Source organism: Nematolebias whitei, chromosome 15, assembly GCF_014905685.2.
Source record: "Nematolebias whitei isolate Nwh7 chromosome 15, NemWhi1, whole genome shotgun sequence".
NCBI lineage: Eukaryota > Metazoa > Chordata > Actinopteri > Cyprinodontiformes > Rivulidae > Nematolebias > Nematolebias whitei.
Genome location: NC_056512.1, coordinates 15,291,207 through 15,303,172, shown reverse-complemented (window position 1 = coordinate 15,303,172; position 11,966 = coordinate 15,291,207). Strand labels below are relative to the sequence as shown.

The 11,966-nt window shown below is 38.2% G+C and overlaps 1 long non-coding RNA gene across 1 annotated transcript; it reads right to left on the bottom strand.

Moving 5' to 3' along the window:
- Positions 1-1,142: 1,142 nt before the first annotated feature.
- Positions 1,143-6,753, bottom strand: LOC119422061. The gene is made up of 4 exons (XR_005187395.1): positions 6,712-6,753; positions 6,482-6,590; positions 1,317-1,331; positions 1,143-1,154 (listed from the first exon to the last, which is right to left on the bottom strand). It is a non-coding gene; the product is annotated as an uncharacterized LOC119422061 (long non-coding RNA).
- Between the last annotated feature and the right edge of the window lie 5,213 nt (positions 6,754-11,966).

The following is an 11,966-nucleotide window of genomic DNA, read 5'->3' as shown; positions in this document are numbered from 1 at the left end:
AAGATCCTTGCTCATGGGCCCAGAGTGGGGCAAATGTGGTGGAGGCAGGTGTGGGTGTTTCACTTTTTCCACCCACATTTTGATGTTGTTGGGCCGCGTAGTTGAACCGGGAAGTTTTCTGGCGACCCTCCGATCACAGGGCCACCCTCTCTAACCTCTGCACCACCACTCCCCAAGCTTACGACACCTGGTATTTCCAGGCAGTCTCCCATCCAAGTAATAACCAGACCCTTGGAAGGGAGACTGCCTCCCATCCAAATTCATTTGGAAATCTATCCAAATGGATGGATTTCCATCCATCCATCCATTATCTTTGCCCTCTTCTTTTTTTTCAGGTTGCGAGGGTCACTGGTGCCCATAACCAGAGAAGCCTCCATTTGGGAGTCAGTTCAGCAACCTTCTTGCTGAGAGGCAGCAGCTCTACCAACAGAGCCACCGTATCGCTCCAATACAATTTCTACTTGTCAAATGATAATAGCATTAAATGCTAATAATGAGGTTTTTTTTAATACTTCCTTTAAAGTATAAACTTTTTTCTTAGCATTTGGAATTCATTGTAATTATCATTGCAGTTCAACTTTATGATTTAGATCAAATTCTTCTACTAATTTCTCACAATTGTTTGTCAGATTCCTCCTGACAGAACTGATGTAATTGAGTCAGGTTTGTAGACCTTCTTGCTCACACACACCTCTTGCAATTTTTATTTTATTTGCAATAGCACACCTTTTCTCAGTTTTCTAAGAATTCATTTTTACTTTTTAATAACGTGCTTGTTAGAGATTTGTTTCCCCACTAAAATTTTCTAAAAAGATCCCCACTTTTTTTTAAATCCCCAAACAAAGCAGATTTAACATCATCTCTGCAGTAGCACAGGTCAGTCAGAAACATTTCTTTGGGAAAATTTTAAAATACTTGAATTCAAAAATTGCTGCAGCCACATTAAAAGAGGCTACATAAATATGTTTCTCTGAGTGAACAGATTTATGATCTACAAAGTGAGTCCTATCAGTATATTAAATCTCACCAGTCAAATGCAATTACACTTTTCAAATTCTGCTATTTTGAAGGAAAATAACAATAAACAACGTTAAAATATTTTAACTTACCAGTAGATGAAAGCAATATGTCTTGAAAATATTCCCATACAACCTCTAAAGAAAAACATACCAGGAGGTCCGTTAAGGAATTATAAAGGTCATACACTGGAAACAAATTGTAAACTGAAACATAACAAGTGTATTCAGCACTCACATGTTCATACTATAAAACATCATATAGCTGTTTATACTTATACCACCAATATGTGTACTCACCAAAGCCGGTACACTCTGTAAAATGAAACGGAGAGAAATCAGAATGCCAAATGTGATTATGTTTTTCAGCATTTTAGTCATGATTATAATGTACTTGTGAATTAATTAAAAAAAAAAAAACTTTGTAGAGATTTAATTTCTAGTAATAATGGGATGTTTAGTTTAAGGACTGTGAGGAGTTCAGGGTTATGTCAGAAGAGGCAACATTGATTGTGTTCAGTGAAACTCAGTGTGACTCAGATAAATACCTCGGCTACGTCGTTACAGCAGTATTCAAACAAGCAGTACTTTATTAGGACAAATGTACATGTACCTGCATCTTTTATGAGCAAGCTTTCCGTCTTACACTTAATCAACAGGTGGGTGCAGTTGTAAGCATAGTTCAGGAAGTAAGGTGTCTAAGGTTGCTTTTTCATGTTTCTTAACATTTTCTACAGACACCAACTTCAATGTATTTCACTTTTTTTATTAGACCAGACATGGACAACATGTGGCCCGAGGGCCAAAAGTGGCCCCTGGATAATCTCAACCCATCCCCCAATGTCCTTAAGTGAAAATAAAGTTGTTTTAAATAAAATGTTGAAAACCTGCATTCTATCAAAGAATCTTGAGAAAGTCTAAATTAATCACGTTGGACAAATACACCAAAAATCTTTGTCCTAAGATGGGCTAAAACTATTTTAATTTTTATATTGGTTGTTATGGTTATAAACTAGACTGAACTTTAAAGATTCCAAAAAGTAAACGCATAACTTTTAAGTTTTGCATATTTAGGCCAACAATGTCACAAGAGCCAGTTTCTTTTCCTTAAGAGTAGTGGGGATACACGTTTATATTAAACATGCTAACTGTGCTAAAACAAGAGAACGCCTGAAAAGTCTTTCAGGTTACGTCTTAAATAAAATTTACTTTCCAATATCTATGCAGCACTTAATTTTCTTTAAATATCTTGATTTGGCACTCTGAAAAGAAAAGTCCCCCCCCCCCCCCCCCACAAACCAACACAAAGTAGTGCATACTTCAGAGATTCAAGTCAGGGATGAAGATGTTCACATCCTGGACAGAGAGGAACGATGGTTTGAGAGAGGAGTAAAGGAGGCCATCTTTGTGAGGAGAACCTGTCCATCATTAAACAGGGTGGAGTCCTCCGGGTTCAATTGTCCCCCTCTTACAATGCTGTGATTGCTAGTATCACTCAGCCCTCTGTGAATAACAAGTGGCCATCAGGGCACTAATGATCAGCTGCTAGTCTGATGGTCCTTTATCATGTGACCTGACTTGTTAGTCATGTACCTGGGCACGGGTCTGTTTGACAGCCCTCCTCCAGCACATGTAGGCTGCTCAGAATGCTGCAGCCCACCTTCTGACAACAAAGAAGTGCAACAACCACATGACTGCAGTAAAGCCCTCCCTGGATTCAGAAACCTCACTCTCGCTCACATCAAGAGTGCTCGGTTACAACAACCCGTACGGCTGGGCCGGTACCTTTCATGTTCGCACTACGTGTGCATTAAAGTTGAAATTTCTTTAAAACTCTACAATTTATTTTCCTCAAACTTGGTGAAAAACATCCTTTAGACCAGTGCTTCTCAATTATTTTCTGTTACCCCCCCCCCCCCCAGAAAAAGGAAACATTTTTCGCCCCCCCCCCCCCCCCAACTCTCCGCCACGACAATAAATAGTATAATTTGTCTAAAAAATTGTTATAAGTACACCTCTGCATAACATTGTACCTTTATTAATATTAAATAAATAAAGAAATATAGATCAACTTACAACAAAGATTATTAACATTGTTTTATAATCTGTAACAGAAAAGGCTTAAAGTGCAACAATTTGCCTGAAATTAAAAAAAAATACATATCTCCTTATTTAAACTGTAAACATTTTTGACCATTTGATACTGAAAAATCAAATTAAATACAATCAATAAATAATAATAAATTAAAATTGATCGGCAACATTTTAACTCAGGAGTGTTACATAAAACACTTTGACCTACAAAACAAAAATGAATAAAACAATTTGTGCTGTTTTTTTTTTGTGTTTTTTTTTTAAATTAAAATCATGAAGTCAGGATTGATGGCTACAATGAGCACGTTTTTCAGTGCACAGCTTTTTGAAGCGGAGTTTGAAACATGATCCTGCAGCTCTCAGCTCCTGCTCAGTGTTTAACTGGACCTGGACCTGGACCTGGACCTGGACTTGGTCTCAGAGAAGCTGCAAAGAGCTCAAGAGCGAGCGAGCGGGCTGGGGGGGGGGGGGGGGTTCCAGGGGAACGCGCTCACAAGAGAAGAACCTGACAAGTTGTTTAATGACAAAATATATTTTGTTAGCAAAGAATAGAGTCCTAACATTTGTTAAACATCTGTTTTTATAACAAATTTTAAAAACTATCAAACTTGTGCTTTGACAATCGATAAAACTAAAATTTTGTCAAAGCGAAAGAGGAAAGAAGGGCAGGTGTCGCTCTTGCTTTGAGTTTATACTCTTTGTTGCTGCGTGCTGTGGGTGAAATGCGTCCAGAGCGGAGGACTTGTTAGCAAATAATAGAGTCCTAACCAAGGGCGTCAGAAGCATCCGTAATGTGGGCGGGGGGGGGGGACACAATGATGTGTGTAGGTGAGTGTGTGCGCACGCAAAGAAGTGTACACTACTGTACAAAAAAAAAATAAAGCAACATTTCACCTAGATTTCCTTTAATTCCACACATTTAAAACATGTTTCTCACCAAGTTTGTGTAAATTCAGCTGTGGGTTTTAAAGACATTTTAACTTTAATACACTTTAATACAGAGCGTCAGGTCTGCACTATTTGTCTTTATAGAGAAATAAAAAACATCACCACTGGACATTTTTACTTGTGTTCAACACTACTCATCTAAATGATGTTTCTCATGAAGCTTGAGGACAATAAGGTGTGGGGTTTTAAAGACATTTCAACTTTAATGCACCTGAACACACAGCGTCTCTTACACCTGCAGCGTCTCACAGCGTCACAGTTACTGCTAAGCTAACATGCTACAGATGTAGCTCCTCTCAAGCATCCTAACATGAATATATGTTGATGATCAACCCCCTGGTCAACAGCTGCCTGCACTAAGCTGCTAAACTGGCAAGTGAGTAACAGAGAGGTGTCTCCATCTCCTGCACCTGTGCGCGTTTTCTGCCGAAGCAGGAGACTCAGCAGCTGCACAGTTGTGTGTAGAGGTGGAGGTAACCTGGAAAACCTGGAGTGGAGTTGTATTAGATTGAGTATTCTCCTATTAATCAAGTGGAATGGATTTGTTCACGAAGAAAGAGAAACTGCACCGCTTGAACTAATGTTTTATAGTAAAAGTGTGTGTGTGTGTGGGGGGGGGGGGGGGCCTAATGAACGTTTTTTTAATGTGGGGGGACATGTCCCCTTCACATATAATGGTTGTGACGCCTATGGTCCCAACATTTATTAAACATTACTTCTGTATTTAAAAAATAAGATAAAAACTTACTTTGACAAACTAAAAAAAATGGTTAAAGTAAAAGAGGAAGAGGGGCAGGTAACTCTCTCTCTTTGAGTTTATTCTCTGTCTCATGCGTGCTGTGGGTGACAAACGTCCAGAGCATCTCCAGCTGAGGAGGTGTCACAGTGTGACACGGTTCCATCATGGCTCCCCAAACGACAAGACAGACATATTTGTTTATAACTTTATTATTAGTAAGACTGAGAGTTGCCGAATTTTAGCAAACAGTTGCCGAACGCACCCTGACACAAACAGAATGGTGAAAAATAAATAAAATTAAATTAATCCCTGCCGCAAAATGTTCCTCGGGGTCACATGCGCCCCCCCCTGGCATTGCTCCAGGCCCCCCCAGTGGGGCGCGCCCCACTATTTGAGAAGGACTGCTTTAGATGAATGGTGTTAAACACAAGTAAAAAAAACTCAGTGGTAATGTGTTTTTCTTTTTAACCTGCCCATAAACACGAGGAGCACAGACCTGACGCTGTGTGCTAAAGTGCATTAAAGTTGTAATGTCTTTAAAACCCCACAGCTGCATTTCCTCAAACTTAGTGACATACATGCTTTAAATGTCTGGAATCAAAGTAGGAGAATCTACAGTAGGTGACATGTTGTTTTTTTGTACGTTATTCGCCTTCAAACAGGGGGACCATACACAACGGTGCAAATACTGCCCAGCCGTAAAGGTTGTTGTAATCGAGCACTTAGGATTTGTACGAGAGTAAAATTTCTGACTTTTTCTGATTTTTGACAATAATTACTAATTACTGTAAAATTTCAAACAACATTATCGTTTATCGTAATAATTTCTGACACAATTAATCGCCCAGCAAAATGTGTTATCGTGACAGGCCTAGTTAAAGATTATTTAAGCACCATCATACCTGTCAGAACTCCTCAAGCCTCTTACTCCATCTAAAGCACTAAGGTCTGCAGACCAAAAACTTCTAACCATCGTGGCCCAAACTTTATGGAAAAGCCTGTTTGTACAGATAATATCCTTTAAAATATTTAAACATTTTAAATGAACCCTTCAAACACAGTTGTTTTCACTGGAAGTTACCTCGGTTAAGCAGAAGATTATGTTTTTTATTGTGCTGGTTTACCTGGTATTGTCTATTTTTAATGTTTTGGTTGTGGTTTTGTGTTTCTGGTTTTACTGATACCCTCTGATGATTTTAACTTCATTTATCTTAGTTTTGTGAAGCACTTTGTACAATTGAAGCTGTTTGTTGTCTTTATATAAGGATCCTCATTAGTCTTTCCTGAAGTAGAGACTATTTTTCCTGGGGTCCACACTCACAATCATTACAGTACACAAATATTACTTTATTACAACTCAAAAATCTCGCTAAAAACAAAAGACACATTGTTCACTACAATAATTTAAAACAATGTCAAAAGGAGAAAAGCAGTCTGTATTTCACTCATAGATGGACAGATCTATTCAGTTCAATATTATTTCACTATGTATTATATATTTTTAAAGGTTATTTGTAAAACTTTCATGATCACAGCATATTACGGTAGTGGCTCTGTACACCGTTTCCTGGTGTGATTTGCTGCAGTAATAACATTTGACTTTTGACTTGAAAAAACAAGGTGTGGCATGCATTTGTGTTCCAAAGGGGTTGTAAAAATCAAAATCAAATATATTGCTTTATACCTGGAAGACTGAAGCTCTCGATCCTTGTGGTCACCAAGCATAACAAGAGCAACACAGAGATGTTCTTGTTCATGACAGGTTTTTTGCCACATTTTGTTTCCAATTCAGTCTATGAACAAACAACAGCTTCATCATTACATTTGTACAATCAAAAGATCAAAACAAACACCAGCAAACAAGAATGATGCCAACTTTACGATTATGGCAAGGAAAACATGGTATTCACTCACCCAGTCGGCTATATTGCAATCAACTAGAATCCAATGTAACTGTGTATTAGTTTTATTCTCTTGATGTATTTTATACAATGTACAGTCCAAGATGTCCTGCAGAAAGAAGAACACATTTGCAAATTCTATAAAATGAGTCCATTACACAAATAAACTATTTAGATACATGGCGTGTGCAAAAATATTAGACTTGTTTTGGATTTACCGTTGGACTGTTTGCCTCTACAAGGGTAATATTTTCAGAGAGCTCTTTCTGCAAAGTCAAGCAAAGAAGCAGTAAATAAGAAGACATTCACTTTTAATCTGATATTTTTAGTTAAAAATATTACAATAACATTTGTGCACATAAATTTAGAGATAATCAATTGTTAGATTATTATATTTCATGTATTTACAGTATTTTGTGACACCTACACAGATCCAGAGTTCATTCACCTTAACCTTCAGATTCCATAAATAAAGTAAAAATCTTCAACTAGGCCAAAAAAATACTTGGTTTCTTGGTGTCTGGAACTACATTTGCATAAGTACACAAAAACTACACAGAAAATCATGTACTTGTCTAAATACTGTTTGTACAAACTGAGACAATGACAAGTTTTTCAGGAAATACAGATATAAATGGATTATTTCAGGATCTCTAAATTAAGACAGTCTAAAAAAAAACATGACAACTACTTACTCTGTTTATATTATTGATGTAGTCCAAGCAAGCCTCCTTGGAAAAGTGTATTGTTTTTGAAAAAACCTTGCAAAACAAAATGGACCTTTATTATTATTATTATTATTATTATTAGTGGTAGTAGTATTACTAGTGTTATTATTATTGTTTTTTTTTATTAGCAGTAGTAGTGATAGTAGTAGTAGTAGTAGTAGTAGTAGTACAGTAGTCCCTCGTTTATCGTGTGGGATCCGTACCCTGAAGCCCCGCGAGAAGTGAAAAACTACCAAGTAGGAATAGTAGTACAAGTAGTAAATAGTAGTTTATTTTACTACATATATATATATATATATATATATATATATATATATATATATATATATATAGATGTTTTAAAAACCTTCCCATACTCTTGCAATATTCTAAACAATGTTTCTAAACTCTAAACGCTCTAAAAGAGCACAAAATATCATGATTGCAGCTCTCTGCCTCCTCTGCTCTTTGCCACCTGCAAGCGCTCTTGGCCACGCCCACTTCTACACTCTACATGGAGAGCAGCTGATCAGCTGCAGCAGGAAGTTTATCCTGCAGTATGGGCTGCACAAAGGTGCAGGAGGTGCTAAATAATTTAAAATAATTTATTTTAAATAAAAATTGCATGCAGATCGCGAGGCTCATCCATCAATCAGGCAGTTGTGTGTCATGTCCAATTTTATTTTGAAAAACCACGATAGAGCGAGTCCACGATAAATGAATGGCAAAGTAGCGAGGGACTACTGTAGTAGTAGTAGTAGTAGTAGTAGTAGTAGTAGTAGTAGCAGCAGCAGCAGCTGTGGCTGAGTGTTAGAGCAGTCGTCCTCCAATGCGAGAGTTGGGGGTTCGACTCCACCATTAGTCACATGTTGAAGTGTCCCTGAACCCCTCATTGCCTCCAATGTGTGCCCCATCCAGTGCTGTAGTCTATGTGATACGCAAGTATATGGTGTATAACCAGTAAAAATGCTTGGGAATTTCCGTATAACCACTTAAAAGTGCCCAATGATACGTAACATACATGTTAAACAGCAGTTAAACTCTTCTATAGCATCAGTCTCGTCTGTATGAAGCACTTCTGTTTTTCTGAGCAGCTTCACCCGCTGCAAACGCTCCCCCTTTCCTCCAGTGAGGCTCACAGCCATTGGCTGAGCGCCTCCACAGCTCTGCTCTGATTGGTTTGTTGGTTTGTTAGCTGCTCCTGTGATTGGCTGGGGAAGCATCAGCGGGAGCAGAAACATTCACAGCAGCAGTTAGATCATTTCAATGCTTAGGCAACATGAAGAGAAAACAAGCTACACTTTTTGAATGTTTTTATAAACCAGTGTTCCCTGAAGTCACAGAGGCAGCTTTAGAAGAACCTCTATGGAGCAATAAACCTCCCACTTTGACGGCCGAAACCAGCAATAACGAGGCTGACGTCAGCGTTGCTCCTGGTAAGTACAAGTGGCTAATAGTTAGCTGAAGCTAGCTGAAGCTGCGTGTAATCGACGCGCCATCCAGATATTTACAGAAACATTTCATAGAGCAATAAAGTTATGTCAAGTCCTCTGGACGGTTTCTGTTTTGTGTTGAAATGTTTCGGACCTTTACCTGGATTATTGAGCATGAACTTTGATTTCATAGAGAAGCATCTAAGTGCATGTTCACAGGACTGACATTAAATAAATATGTTAATATAAAAATGATGTGTTTGTGTCAAAGTGTGCCGTAGTGTCGTAAAAAAAGTGTAGAAATATAAAATGTACTCCAGTCTGATCATTTCATTTTCAGGTTTTAGTTTGTCATAGTGCAGAAGTGTAAGCAGTTAATAATGAATGTAACTGTGGATGTATGATTCGACTTGGTCCAGCAGTAGATGCTATTAGTAATACAGGTATTAGGAAAACTTAAATGATACAATTATGATCATTTTTATTTACTTGCAGGATGTGCTGTTTGCAGTAGGATAAAGTCAACCGATGTCCTGACAGAGAAGAGGATCTCCATATCTGAGGAGTGGGCCTCCTTTAAGATCCATTCAGGCTCAAATGAGAACAGAGAAACAGCACTGTCTTCACTCCGGAACAAGATTCTGCAGCAAGAGATGTCCAGGGCTCATGAAATAGCTCAGAGCTTACACAAAAGGGTGGTCAAGATGTGCTTGGAAGTATGGTGAGAGCTCTACCAGACACTGAGCTGGCTGAGACAGATGCTGTGTTTAGAACAGCATACTATGTTGCAAAGATGAATAGACCGTTTACTGATCATGATGATCCCATTGAACTTCAAGAAAAAAAATGGTATCAACATGGGCACTAGTCTCCACTCGAGAACAAACACATTTGGAACATTTTATAGACACCGAGTTAGTTCAACCTGTTTTTTGTTTATCTAAAAAAGTTAAGTCAGGTCCTCTGGATGGGTTGAAAAATGAACAAGATTGTAGAAATGTTTCGTCTTTCATCTGAAAGACGTCTTCAGTCTGAGGAGCTGTATTAAGGTCAGTCTTATAAATAGCACCTTCTCATAGTGGATCACATGATCAAGGAGGAGCATCAGCTCCTCCTTGATCATGTGAACAGCGAGTTCTGGATGTCAACAACAAACTGGCTGAGCCACTATGAGAAGGTGCTATTTATCAGACTGAGCTGAATATAGCTCATCAGACTGATAAAGTCTTTGAACCCATCCAGAGGACCTGACTTGACAGTTTTAGATTTTTCTACCTGGATTATTCAGAATGCATCAGGATGTTTTTTTGTATAATGAATACTTCTGTACTTAATACTTGAAAATGTTTGCTTTGATACTGTTTTATAAATTCTATGTTCTTGAAGCCACCTGTTGTACAAAGTTTGTTGTATATTTATTGAAATATAATCCTCAGAGAAATTTTGAAATGTTCAATACGCTTAAAAATCAAAATAAATTGACAATTACGTTGTACTAACTGGTGTACTTTGGTTTCTAAGCACAGTATAACCACTACTAAAATGTAGACTACACCACTGACCCCATCGGTGTATTAATGTGACAAAGTAGTGATTAGTCTGTAGAGATCTAGTAGAGTGCTGTATGAATGGGTAAATGAGGGCACAGATTGTGTTGTAAAGAGCTTTGAGTATCTTGATAAGTAGTAGTAGTAGTAGTAGTAGTAGTAGTAGTAGTAGTAGTAGTAGCAGCAGCAGTGGTAGTAGTAGTGGTATTAAACAAAACTAACAATAACAACTAATTACGCTGACAAAACGGCAATATTTAACACTGAGCTGTTATGTTATTATTGGTTAATTAATTTACTGCCTGTGTGTTAAGAGTTTTTATAAGATCTAAGATAGAATGATATGAGTAAACGCTAAATTAAAAATAACAAGAAAAACATAGAAAGACATGCATCATTTAAATTAATTGTCCATAAGATCTATGATCTATAAAATTCAAGCAAAAAAAAAAAAAACACCTTTATATATTTCATTTAGTATGAAATAAAGGTATCCTCTTAACTGTTCTTCTGATGAACTTCCTTTTACTGATCACCTGATGATTTCATTCAGTGTCAATCTTAAATTTTCTTCTGAGAAACCTCAACACACTCTTTCCTTCGGTAATATTAAGGATATCAACCATGACATTCTTTTATCTTACATTGATGATAATTTCTTCGCCTTTTTTTTTTCTTGCTACTCTACGGTGAAACCAGACGTGTTTTCCCTCTCTGCCCCCCCCCCCACCCGCTTCCCTGCTGCGCTCTTTTGTCCTGTGAACCCTTAAAAAGCCTCTTTTTTCCTGCATACCTCTTAATTGGAAGGATCAGCTGGTCTCTCAACAAAATCGATCAACTTCTCCCGACAGGAGTCAGGGTAAAGAGGACCCTCTGAACTCTAGAGGAAAAATTGGATTCATGATGACAACTAGATTCTACTGTTTGGTTGGTGGAATCTGGATTGTCTACAAATTCGTGTGGAGGTGTTGAAGCTTGACAGTGCTCGGACTGAATGTGGAGCTGTGACAGGGATTTGGAGCAGCTGTATCAGGACTGTGATCTCCCTGGCAGCACTCATGAATGGTGGAATAATCTGGAGAAGCTGTGAGCTTGACTTTTGGAGTAAAGGATCAATTCGGCTGTTTTGGAGTTTCCATCAGAGAATATGTACCAGCGAGACTTTAAAGGCAGAAACAACAATTCACGAGTTCTGCCTGACCCAAACTGTGGCCTTGACGCCGGACTTATCTCAACTCCTCCTGGAATGTTTTGAAAACAACAAAGATGCTTTGACTGTCTCCTCACCCCTCCCTTCCCCAAGGCCGTGGACATGTAACAGAACCTCAACTGAGCTGAAGATGAACGTCACCTCTTATCTGGACAATGGCTGAGGGGGGGCTCTGGACTATGCTATGACTTTCCCTTAAAAATTCAATGTTTTCACCGCCTATATGTTCATGTATAACGTCTGTTTATGTTGCTTTGTTGTGGTAGTTTTTTTGATGCCTCAAATTGTGCCCTGTCTAGGACACGGTGTGAGAGATCTTTTTTTTTATACCGTCTCTCCTCGTGTTTTCTTTCCTTTTCTTATCTAAGCAA